Source organism: Triturus cristatus, chromosome 9 (assembly GCF_964204655.1).
Source record: "Triturus cristatus chromosome 9, aTriCri1.1, whole genome shotgun sequence".
NCBI classification, from domain to species: Eukaryota; Metazoa; Chordata; class Amphibia; order Caudata; family Salamandridae; genus Triturus; species Triturus cristatus.
Genome location: NC_140592.1, coordinates 794,772,351 through 794,785,306, shown reverse-complemented (window position 1 = coordinate 794,785,306; position 12,956 = coordinate 794,772,351). Strand labels below are relative to the sequence as shown.

At 39.4% G+C, this 12,956-nt stretch overlaps 1 long non-coding RNA gene across 1 annotated transcript in view; it reads right to left on the bottom strand.

Annotated features, from left to right (window-relative positions):
• Positions 1–1,224: 1,224 nt before the first annotated feature.
• LOC146798860 (uncharacterized) overlaps positions 1,225–12,956 on the bottom strand; it is a 99,852-nt gene continuing 88,120 nt past the window's right edge. The window contains exons 3-4 of the long non-coding RNA XR_014968780.1: positions 6,278–6,378; positions 1,225–6,185 (exon numbers count right to left, since the gene is read on the bottom strand). This is a non-coding gene — a long non-coding RNA (uncharacterized LOC146798860). The remainder of the gene's footprint in view (positions 6,186–6,277; positions 6,379–12,956) is intronic.

The window sequence follows — 12,956 nt, the reverse complement described above, 5'->3', positions numbered from 1 at the left end:
AGAATGGCTCAGTCAGAAAGTGAAATCCTGGATTGAAAGAAAAGGAAAGTATTTGGATAATTATTTTAAAATACTGGGCTCACTGTTAGCCAGACTGAGAGTGAGACCTAAGACTTTTGGCCTACACTCCCTCGGTCAGCCAAAACGTGCTGCACACAGCTCTTGGTCAAGCACAAATAAGGTGCACCAACCATTTCTTTTCAAGATACACTGATCCTGAGCTGGATTTGCAGATCCTGACACCCCTCAGGAACAAATGGATCCAGGATTCCTGAATCCAGGCAATGATCCTTAAATTTCTTAACAAAATGTACTTTTTACAAATTAATTTTAAAGCCAGAAGATTTCTTTAAGCGCCCCTCCCTCCCCCCACTTGTGTCCCCAGGCCAGAGTATGCTCACCCTGGCCTCTTGAGCCCTATTTCTGTTTTGTTTTTTCCCAACACTGTGTTCAATGCACTGTGTTAGGTAATGGTGGCCACAACAGCAATTTTTCTACAAAAGCCAGGCAATCAGAGTGGGTGGATTTGTGGATTGCCCCAACTCACAAACAGATCAGCGTGGACTTTGAAATGCCGAAGCTTAGCCAGTTTTGCTATTTGATTAGACAACTTCATGCAGATTCGACAACCAGAACCAAAAGTCACAGGCAAAATTAAAATGGTCCGGTGCCTGACCAACAGACTATCTCTCTGCTTTTGTATTATGGGTCCATACATGCAGAAATTAATTTTGGGTGTAGTGTCAGAACAGCATTTCGTGATGATTTAATTTGCTTAATTTTCAATCTAGTACAAATTATAAAGTGTGTTATTTATCTTTTGATGATCAGTGTGGTCTAATTACTGTGTCTAATCACATTTTATTTTTTTACCGACTCACACAAATGTCAATAAGATCAGCATTTTATATCTTTTTTTTTATTTGAGGAATGCAGACCTGAGTCACATAAATACAGAGGGGCTCTACTAATTGTATGCAAGAAACAATGCAAGCAGTTTTGCCAACTAGAATGGCATGCCACACCCCTATAAAATTGATAAATTAACACAAAACCCCATTAGCCAACAGGAGGTTGTCCTGTACATTCTGAAACCATTTTAAGACAACGCAAGTCAGAAATAATGGCGGGATAACTCAAGTGTGTGGCTATCCCTAAACCCTGCATCCTTTATCATATGTGCTCCAACATGTATCAATCAATAAAATGCTTAGTTTGTGATAATTTCCATTTACTGTGTATTTTATTTTAATCAGTTCCACTGACGGTACACACTGGCCGACTATTAGAAGGCACAATAGCATCTACTAAACTAAACAAACATCACTGAGAATTTTGATCTCTCCATCAGCGGTCTCAAGTAAAATATTTTCATTTCAGGTACCTACAAATATGCAGAACAATAGTTGGAGATGCTTTATAGGCATACATTCTAGGACATCACGCTACATTAACATACAAAAATACAATCTTGTAGCTGTTAGGCAATTCTGGCAAGGCTCCACTGCATTATATTTACAATAATTTACAGAAGGCAGTCCAAAGTAATTTAAAAAAGAAGCCTGGGTAATTAAAGTACTCTATGTAAAAAAATATGTCAACAATGTTGATTACACACATACAACATCCCTGCCACATTTAGGTGCATTTTCAGCGAGCGCTGATTAGAATCAATCAAGGAAACATAATGCTTGTTCTAAAATGTGGAGACAGGTTTTCATTTAAATATGGACACAGTCATGTATATCTATTGTTGAAATCATTTGTAAACATGTAAAAACATAGTGCTGAAGGTATATCCTTCCACTATAATTCTGTTGCAACCTACATAATTGTTTCATTCTCTCACTATGACAAGTTATTACCAAAAAATATTCACAATTAATGTGTTGAAATACTCAACAAAGGTGCTATGCTTACGTGCAGAAATATTTCTGAACCTTAAAGGGGCTTTTAAGTTTGGGGGAAAAAAACAGTTACCTTCACCCAGTCTTACATTCAACAAGCAACACCAATAAGCATTCAGGAATGCTGCTTTGTTAGATGATGTCTTCCTGCATTTTAGGATTTATGGTTACATCACAATATATCTTAAAACTAGGCCTGTGCTTAATTCTAAATACGCTGGAGTAATTGGCATAATTTTGGTAAATTCTCGTAACAAAATTATGTGAAATTATCAAAATTATGCAATTACTCTTCATTCCCTAGTTTCAGGGAGAAATCTTAACACAAGATGTACTGTTCTGGTAACTTTGTTTTTTACACGAGCGCCATTTCAGGTAGGTTTTTTTACCCAAATGGCCTGGTCGGGTAATTTTTTATCAAAACTACAAATCTGAACGTGAATGGCAGTGATTTGAACACAAATGGCAGTTTCTTTAACATGGGCAGTGAACAAATATTTCAGGTCAATATTAACCAGAACTAACTATTTAGGTATTTTTCAAGTGCAAAATTACAAATCAGAATGCAAGCGGCAGTGTGTTGAGTGTGAAAAACTGGAAATCAACTCAAAATTAAACTTTGAGCTAATTTTTTTTACCCGAACAGACCATTTGGGTACTTTTTTTCAGTGCGAGATGCATCATGCGTTATTACAAATAATTTACATGAGTTATGTTCAGCCCTACTTGAACTACAAGCACACATTATCAAAGAAATGGAATTCTAGAATACCTGCTGTGGTGATTGTTAAATACACATAACTAGGTAAATGGAACTGTTTTCACTTATACACTCAAGGGATCTTTTAAATTAGAGGTAAAGTAGTTGTGTTGGCAAAATGTTCTAATAACGTAGATGCATGTCATAGTTCAACAGAGCTAGGGAGTCAACATTAATTGGAGAAAAATAATGACCATGAATCTTTGCTTTATGAGTTGGTCAGTGCTCTATGCTATACACTGTCTAATAAATGAATATAGACACATCATCAAGTCTTTATGATTAGATCTTTTATGTGACCGGCCTTTCACTTGCAAAGGGGTCAATAAATCAACTGCAATAAGTGGTGAAGAAGAATGATACAGCAAAACCATAAAATAATTTTGGTTTTTCAGTCATTATATGTGCAACCTAGGGTTCAAAGTTGAGGACTCATAATTGCAACAATTGCAGTTTGTTAAAAATGATCACTGCAATGTGATTTGTTGTAGAAGATGAAACAACTGGTTGAATCTAAATTGGCTGACACTAACACGATTTTCCCCCAAAAAAATTCTACTTTTCATTGTTTTATGCCTTTTTAATCCATTGTGTGAAAGAACACTTATTGTAAAATACAAACCTGTCAATACAGTTGAAATCTAGCAAAGGTTGCATTAGTAATTGCCCACATATCAGAGGTCATAATTGCACTGCAAAAGTTGACAAACTGTCCCACCTTGCTGTTAGTCTTAAATGTATGTCGGTTATCTCCATTGTTCCTCACATTTGTCAGTCTTTTGCTTTCCTTGTGCAACTATATGCTGAACAGCCCTTTTATAGCTGGGCAAATTACAAAAATAAGAATTTTTGTGTTGCTTACATTGCAGTAGAAAACGTTTATTTACAAACATTTCTGCTAAGAATTGAGATAAATTATCTTGCTTCAGAAAGAAAGAACTTGTCCTGAAATGCTGCAATGGAAAAGAGGATCAAATATGGTAAATTGGCTTTGAATTAATTACAGAGGAGCTTATGTTTGTATCTGTGTACAAGTATTAAATCATAGGCAATTACGACAAATACCTGACACCCCAAAGGATCTTACAAAGGAAATGTCTGTGGGCTTCTCCGAACCTTGAGAGCCTACATCAAACGTTAATGCAGATAAAAATGGGTGTGGTGCTAGAACATGGTTCTCAAAATAGTCTATCAATATTGTGCCCTAAACATTGTTTACAAAAATATTACTCCATTGGAGTTATTAATAAAAGTCTACATTCAATGGGCCAATGTTTTTGTAAATGATATTTGAGATTCAATATGTATGTTAGACTTTAAAATTGTTAGAAATATTTGATGGGCTTTGGAGGGTTTCAAGAGGGAGGGGTCAGCACGGCATTGGTAAGCGCTTCACCCCTCTAGGTTCCAATGACTTCACTAATCACCAACCTAGCACAGAGCTCTGACACACCCCCCAGCTTAGCAACAACTCGATATTTTCCCCATATTCTGCATAAAGAAAAAAACAAATACCACAGATTGAAAATGAACACAATGAGAAACAAATCAGTGGGCATCTATATATCAAAGTTTCAAGTGACTCTACCTTACATTGGAAATTTTGGGAAAAAATCTTCCATTCAAACTTCTTTGGAAAAGGAATGGAAAAGATCAGAGCTTTAACTTCTTGGATCTATGTCACTGAGCCAGAAAAAACAGAACTGATGGTCTAACTCTATTTCTGTTGCATATTGTGATTGGGGCGACTGATGCTTTTTTTAATGATTGACTGCAAATCTATAAGATCATTATCCTTTCATTTTTGACTTTGAAAAGGCAATATTGAACTGTTTTGTTTGGGTAGCAAGACTGTTATATGTGGTTTAGACACATGTTCATTTTATAATGTGTTTTTACTATTTTTCCTATATGTTTTCTTTAAAAAATAAAGATTTTGTTTTCCTTTACTTTGAGAGTGTTCTAGGAACTCACACATGGGGGGGGGGGAGGTTTTGCCGTGTTTTTGAATATTAATCAAGATCCCTTGACAGAAATATATATTTTGGCAATTAAAGGCCATCATCCCAAGACTCAAAATACACTTTGCTATATTCCAAGGTCTACTTTAAGGTCAACTGGTCATTTCTATTTACATTTATATGGCTATATGTTTAGAATACTGATAAAGTAGCATCTATATAATATACTGGCTTTGAAGTCATCCTCACCTGACATCACTCTTTGGTTGTCTCTAAATGTGAATATGTTGCATTAAATTAAAGGTAGCCAATAGTGAGGCATTACATTTTATTTTGGGAAACTCTGCATGAAAGAAACATCTGTAAACAAATAAACTCTTATGTAGCGTGCATCTAGCAAATTATCAATTTCTTCATTAAAGGAGAATACATAGAGGCTTACATATTCTGTGTTTTGGAATAATGTTTGCAAATATTTTTAAGGGCATACTTGAATGTGTTTCATGATAATTTTAATCTATACTTTGAAAAGTGCACAAAAATAATGAAGCAGTGGCTGTAGTCCTAACTGTTTAATTTATATCTAATGCAAAAATGTTTAGCATTTAGTCATCATTCACTTTGATGTAAAACAGTATGCCACATGTTATTTTTTATTACCTTTTACTACATTTGTATGAACATAAATTGGTTGGTCTACCTTGATTAAAAGTATATTTCAGAAGATTTTAAATCAAATATTTTGTGCCATGTAAACTGTAAGGCCAACACAAACAAAATTACACTGCAGATGCTAGTAAACCAGAAAGAACCACAAGGACTTTCAGTGACAAATCGAGAAACTTAGTAAAGTGTCCTGATATAACAACAACCCTGCTTTGGCTAGTCCTTCCTATGAGCATTAAACAGTCTAACTGTTGTGCACTTCATTATCTACTCGGTTCTGATAAACAATTTGACACTTGTCTACTTTTATGCTTATACCACTCTAAAGAAGTAGCTATGTATGTATATTCTGAGCAAACAATTTCTTAGTAATTCTCATCAAAGAGATAAGCCTCATACCTATCACCCACTTTATACTTCATCCTTTCTTTGATCTCCTGAGTTAGTTCCTAATTTTCACATGCTAAGCAACAGCTCATTTATTAGAAACAAGTATCATGGAATCTAAAATACACTCTGGTTTACTCTCTAAATCAACACCTGAGAATTCTGCTCCAAGTGACTTCTTGTGTACCCTATCCCATATATTACATTCTCTGTAGGATAAGGCACAATGTGATAGGAATGCAGCTCCTCATAATAAATAGACTGAGAACAGCAATCTTGGACCATCAACTTCAGCCGTTTTCTAGTATCAGCATATGCAGTCCTACAACAAGTCTCGTCTTTAAAGTATTCATAGCTCTCCTTCTCAGCCTCGAGATGTATCTTCCTTAGCAAGTTGTTAATCAAAACAGACCTCCTCAGATAGGTTTCTGGGTCTTCAAGGAACCTAAGCTTCTCCAGAGAGAGTTTCAGAATGCAAGTCCGATCTTCGGGTAATATCAGGTGCTGAAATATTCAAATGGTAAAGGTGTAACTACTGAAAAACAAGAATCAAGAATATTGATATCACCTAATGTAAAATTGAAAAGGAAGCTCACTTTGGGAAAGTATCTTTCATATTCTTTGTGTACATCTTCCTCTTCTGCATATTTTCTCTTAAAATAGGCTACTTTCGACGTTGTTAATCAGAATGTATCAGCTGTGAAAACAAAGCAAGAGAAATAACATTTAGTGGGAGAATGGTGATTGAACACACAAAATGCTATAGGCTTTACAAATGGCCTTGAAATTTTAAAGATGTATGACTAGCTATGAACGGTTAAATGAAACTCAAGATGGCGACTAACACTTTCTCTGATCCTTCCCATATGTCTATGAAAACGAATATTTTTTGGCCAATGTACTTTCAAAAAATGTACTTTTATGAGGGAAATCTCGATATAGTCACACAATTTCAGTTTCTTCATGTAATGTAATAAACACATATGTTTGATAAAATGTGTGGGTGTCCCATCACCAAACCCCATTAGATTTTGTCTTTGCTTTTTCCTTTACAAAAGCCCTAATTCAAAAAGCTAGCATTGCATATTTCTGGGAGCAAACTTTGCCCAGGAAATGTGTGTGAACAGTTTATGAACCCATATGTTCCAATTCACGATGAGGGTATGCAGGCAATTTAAAGACCAGGTAACAAGCATGGATGCTATGTTCACATTTTCGGTTCCTCCCTGCAGGTATCACAAAATAAGTGGACATGTGCCCCCTTCTCTGATAACAAATGGCTCACATGTGCCACTTGGGCATTATGATAAGGGCCCACTGATGTTAAATCAGGCTCCCACTACCAAACTCAAGTTTAACAAGAGAGCAACATTGAAATAGATGGGCCATAAAGGACCTATACATTTCAGTGCAGAAACGTACATTTCAACTCCTGTGCTAGGGGTTGGAATGTAAATCTGCATTCCCCCATAATGGATCCTGTGAGTGATGAACTACTGTCTCTACAATGTATATATGGGATATTTCTGTCCTCTGTCTGTGTTTTTTGTCAATATGTTGAGAGCAACAGTGTTGGTTTACAAACATACTGGACTGACCACATCACCTACCACTACATCGTCAAGGCAAGTATAGATTTACCATTGTTGCTATATAATGGATTAGATGTTTTTCATCAAGAGATATATTGCATGCAATATAGTTGCCTCCTTCTCCACCACCCCTTGCATTAGATCAAGACCACTGTAGGAAGCATAGGGACGTGCCAGGAATAGATTACAGGGCAACCCTTTGTGAAGGAGGGACGTGCTTGAATCTGCACTAGTCACAGACACCGCAAAAGTAAAATTGACCCAGATGTTAGATGCATGTGCATAACTCAATTTTCTTTGTGAATTTGCAGGACTTATCCCAGGAAGGGCCCTTTTAAGGAATGTTATTTAAGAATCGCCAAGGGATAGAACTAGGACCCCTGGCTTGCCCCTTGTGACCCCTGACACTGTTATTGGGGTCACCCTGGCTTCAGAGGCTGCAAAGTCAGCACGAATCAGAGGTGATGGACATCTTGGTAGCAGAAAACAAATTAAAAATGCAAAGGTTCCAGGCTACTGCTAGCTGGTGACCGGGAACAGTTGAAACTTGATCAACAATGTGTCACCTAGCAACATTCCCTTCAAGGTCTTGCAAGCTTCAGGCTCCAATAAACATTGGCAGGCTTATTTACAAGCACTCTGCGCTGCCGGTGCTTCACTTTTTTTGATGCACCGGCGGCGCATCAAAATGTGCTGGCCAACATTTACAAGGCAACGCAAAACCACCCTGTTAGGATTTTGACGCATTCCTAAGTTTATGAAATGTTGTAAATCTGGGAATACGTAAGAACCCATGTGTGTTGCATGGGAACACCCACAACAACACCCATGGCACGCCCCTTTCATGCAAAGTGTTGCATGAAAAGGGGACGTATTTACAAGGCCATGAAAAGCCACATAGGCTGGCTTTGCGTGGCCTTGTAAATATGGGCCAGAACAGCCGAAGCAAACCCAAAGCCAGCATAGCTGCAGTATTTTAAATATGCAGGAGCCTTGTCAAAAGACCAGTAGAAGAGCAAAAGAAAGGAGCTTTACAATAGAACAGTCAACTCACATTGCTTCCATGGGCCACCATTGGTCGCACAGAAAAAAGAAATATTGGCAGAATTTCGTGCAGCACCCAGAGCAAAATAATACAGGTAGGGGAGAGGTGCCAAGTATTCCCTTTGCTTATTTGTAACATTTTCATATTTTCAGTTTGCTAATATAATGCCTTTCATGCCGTCTCATCGACATTATTGGGAAATTGTAGACCAAAATATGCAATATTGGGCTGCATTGCATAAAGAGCCCCGGGGGCGCAACGGGCCTTTGCTCCTGCTTTGCGCGCCTCGGGCACTTTGTTATTACAGGAGGGGCTGCACACTCCTGTGCGGCCCCTTATATAATACCAATAGTGCTGGCACGCATAAAGCGCCAGTGCAATCTTCAAGGAGGCATTCCCTCATTTGCATGGGGGTATGCCCCATGCAAATGAGGGAATCCCTTTGCCTCTGTGCCCGCACTGAATTACCGGCCTTGGGCGCAGAGTCAAAGAAGCCTTCTGGAGGTGCACTGACAATGCGCCTCCTGAGAGCAGTCCTCTGCAGGGGGGAAAAGGGGTACTATGGACCCCCCAGACATCCGCTTGCAGGCGGGTGCAGTCACTGACTGCACCCACCTGCAAGAGGATCTCTATTTCCCTTTAAAAGTGCAGACGATTTCAAACCTGCACAGTGAAACACAGAGTGGCTTTAACCCCTTCGATGCTGCGCAGATTCCGCCGCTGTGCTGGCGGAATCTTGCGCGGGCGTGGTCATGACGGAATGGTTCCGTCATGAGCACAGCTCAACCGTGGGTCATGACGGAACCATTCCGTCATGAGCACCGAAGGGGTTAAAGCAGCCGCTCTGTATTTCACGTGAATGTGCGAGTTTGCGGCTGCCCTAATGGCAGCTCATTCACCATAATGGGGTGCATTTTCCTTTTTTGCACCGGGCGTACCTTTTGAAAGGTGCACCCGGCACAATGAAGGAAAATGTGCTGCATATGTAATGCGGCCCATGGTTGGCTTAATTAAGTAAAGGCAAATGATACATCATCATGTGTGCACCTTCTAGGGTAGTATAACTAATCCAGTTTGACATTTTATTATATGCCAGTATTGTCACTGACTGGATACAGCAAACTGCAAATTAAAGAGTACAAATTAACAAGTTTGCAAAAAAAACTGTCAATGTGTGTCACTATGCGTGGCATGCTTTTATTAACTTGTGATCCATTTGATCTAGCAACAATTATTTGTTAAAATCACCAAATTATCAGCAGATGGTAGATTATATGATAAGTACTTTACATATTCAATCATGTGAAAAATGCAGCAGCCTTAGAATGACACAATTCTCATGGTGCTGCTTATAAGACACTTTTAGTAACACTTTTCATCAATAGCAGCGTGAGAATGTGTAACAAGCATTTATAATGCAATAGGTCTCACATTTGCGTGAGTTTAAGCTTTGGCATTGTAAATGACAACGGGCCAGATGTACGACCTGCCACTTAGCTAGTCGCAAATTGCGTCGCATTTGCAACTTGCAATTTGCGGCTCGCTAATTGGAATGCACAACAGTGTCTCAGACACTGTTTGCAATTCCTAATAGGGTTGCAAATTGCATGCCTCATTAATATTAATGAGGCAGGCACAATTTGCGAGCCCTTTAGGAATGGCTAGCATTCACAGGGATGGTGGCCTGCTGGGGTCAGCAGACCACCATGTCTGTAACTGCTTTTTTAATAAAGCAGTTTTTTTTTAATGCAGCCCATTTTCCTTAAAGGAAAACTGGATTCATTTAAAAATAAAAATGAAGTTTTTCAGTTTAATGATGTTTAAGGGCAGGCCCTGGGACCACTGCCTGCACTTAAAAAATAATTTCCCACATATTCACAAAGGGGAAGGGGTCCCCTGGGGCCCCTTCCCCTTTGCGAGTGGTTTACTACTTACTTGAGATAGGTGGTAAACTACGAGTGTTTTGCGGCCGCAAATTCGGCCGCAAAACATTAGTACATTGCATGTTGACTCGCTATTAGGAAGGGACGCCCCTTCCTAATAGCGAGAGTCGCAAATGCTATTTTGCGAGTCAGTGACTCGCAAAATAGCATTTGTACATGCTATTACCCTTTTTTGCGGCCGCATACAGGAAGATCTCCTGTTTGCGGATGCAAAACAGGGTTGTACATTGGGCCCAATGCCTTTTATTTATCTGTTTTGATACTTAACACATAAATAAAAGGCATTGTCATTTACAATGCCAATAGCTGAAACTCTTGTGAATGCGAGACCTATTTCATTTTAAAGAAATGTCCGCCATTGTCCCGGGCTGCTTGGACAGAGAAAGCGCGCATGGCACACTGAATGATGCAGGAAAGCATGTCATGCCTGCAGTAGGAGAAACTCATTAAAGAAAATAGTGCTTACAAACTAAATAAGACATGTCGTGTAACAACAAAAGTAAAAGTGCCAGTCGTCATAGGAGTTCACTAATGAAGACAAGGCGGTACTACGGAGGGACTAACACGCCTTTTAACAAATCTGAAGCCAGCATTTACAAAGGACAATCTCTAAAGCCAATGAAAAATATTGGCGGAGAGTGGGTGGAGCTTCATCTCCATACTCGTATACATCATGCCTCGCAGAGCAGTGCATGCTCTGTCCAGGCTCGATCTAAAAATGGGAATTTCGCAACGTCACTTGATCATTTTTTAAAACAATGCCATCTTCATGAACTGCTAAGCTAGCAAGTTTTTCTTAAAAAGCAAAATGGAAAGAAGAAGAGGTCATAGAAAACAATGGGAGACTTTCTTGAGCCCTCCAATAACTGTAAGCAGGCCTCTGCTGCCATTCAGCTTCCATGCACTCCTGCTTCTCTGCAGCCAGAAGCACAACAGTGCTTCTTGTGCCCAGTGGCTTCCCTCCAAGGGGCAATAACAGACCTGAGCCACAGTCAGATAACCACTCTGACATCTACCAATTCCTACATCCAGATTTTATTTTATTTATTTTATTTATTTTAATTTAGAGAGTTTTATGTAGCACTAGCTAGACCCGGAGTATCAGATCGCTTTACATAAATAAACAGCGTGTTACCAGTTACAGAGAAATTCACATTAATTACAGAAAAATTACAAATTCAATACATGAGTTATTGGCAGGGGAGCTGGGAGTCCATTGGAAGGAGACAGTGGCGGAGAGAAAGGCGAGACATATGTCCGAAGTCCGGCTGGGTAGTTGATGGCCAAACCGGTGTGCCAGGGCCAGTCTCCCCTATAGCTGTCGGTGCAGCTCCACCGGGAATCGGCCATGCGGTTCGGGCTCTGCCGGATGAGTTTCAAGATTCAAAAAGAACAAGGGGAGCTGGGAGTCCATTAGAAGGAGACATCGGCGGAGAAAAAGGCGAGACAAATGTCCGAAGTCCGGCTGGGTAGGTGATGGCCAAAGCAGTGTGCCAGGGCCAGTCTCCCCTATAGCTGTCGGAGCAGCTCCACCGGGACTCGGCCATGCCTTGATGTCAAGATGTCTTGACAATTCTGATACTCAGTTTTCAATCCGCCTCTGAATATTTGATTACGTTTCTAGCCTTTCATTGAGGGCTCAAATCAGCATCTGAATATCCTTAAGCAAGAGTTTATTGCAATTGCATTTATAAAAACACATCGTATACTTGTTGAGGTGCCAAAGCACATTAACGGAAGGCAGCCCGCACATAGTGAGGAGTATTCACTTGGAAGAGTCGTTGATTCCAGTGTGGCTTACGTGGTACGTGTTTTTGTGTTCTACTGGTGTGACCAGAGCGGTGATTTCTCAGTGGTTTGTGAAATACAAGGTCAAAGGTGTGGTGATGTCACTTCCTGTTGTGTCAGAGCCTTAAGTGGTCTAACTTCCTGTGATGTCATGGGTTTCAACGGTCAGGTGATATCACTTCTGCTACCCCTGGTATTTTTATGAACCGACGTCAATGGCCCTTCTAAAGAATGGCTAAAGAGTTCACAGTTTTTACTTGAACACCGATGATATCATGAGAAAAAGGCAACACCGAATGTCATTTTAGAACGCTCGTTTAAAGATGCACGCCAGCTCCATTCTATTAAATCTTAAATAATTGAATGTATTTACATTACCTATAGATACTTTTGAAAAATACAGAGCTCTGCTGAATGTCAGTGTTGATCTACATTCCTTTGAAGGATAGCCCGAAAATCTCGTTTATAATATTTAACTCTTATACATTGTATTTGTCACCTTAGATTAGCTAATGCGCTGTTGGTACAGCCGATCAAATCCCATCAACTGACGATACAGGTAGGGCGGGTTTCAACAAAGCATTTGAAATCAATGATCTACCTCAGAAAATGGCCAAATGTCAACTCTGAAATAAAGTAGTTAAAGTTATGTCCTGCAGTCGAACGCTGTAGTAAAGCACAGCATCACGTTTTAAATAATTTCTATGGTCTGAAAGACAAAAGGGGATCTAACTTACTCAAATGTGAACACTAGGTGGTGCTATAGTAGCATCATCGAAATAAGGGAACAGCTTCATAAATGTACTCTACCATTATTGCCATGGAAAAAAAACGAACTGTTCTGTGGGATAAAACAACAGTGGCCGATGCTCCCTAATCACTCACATCGGCATCACCTATCTGGTGT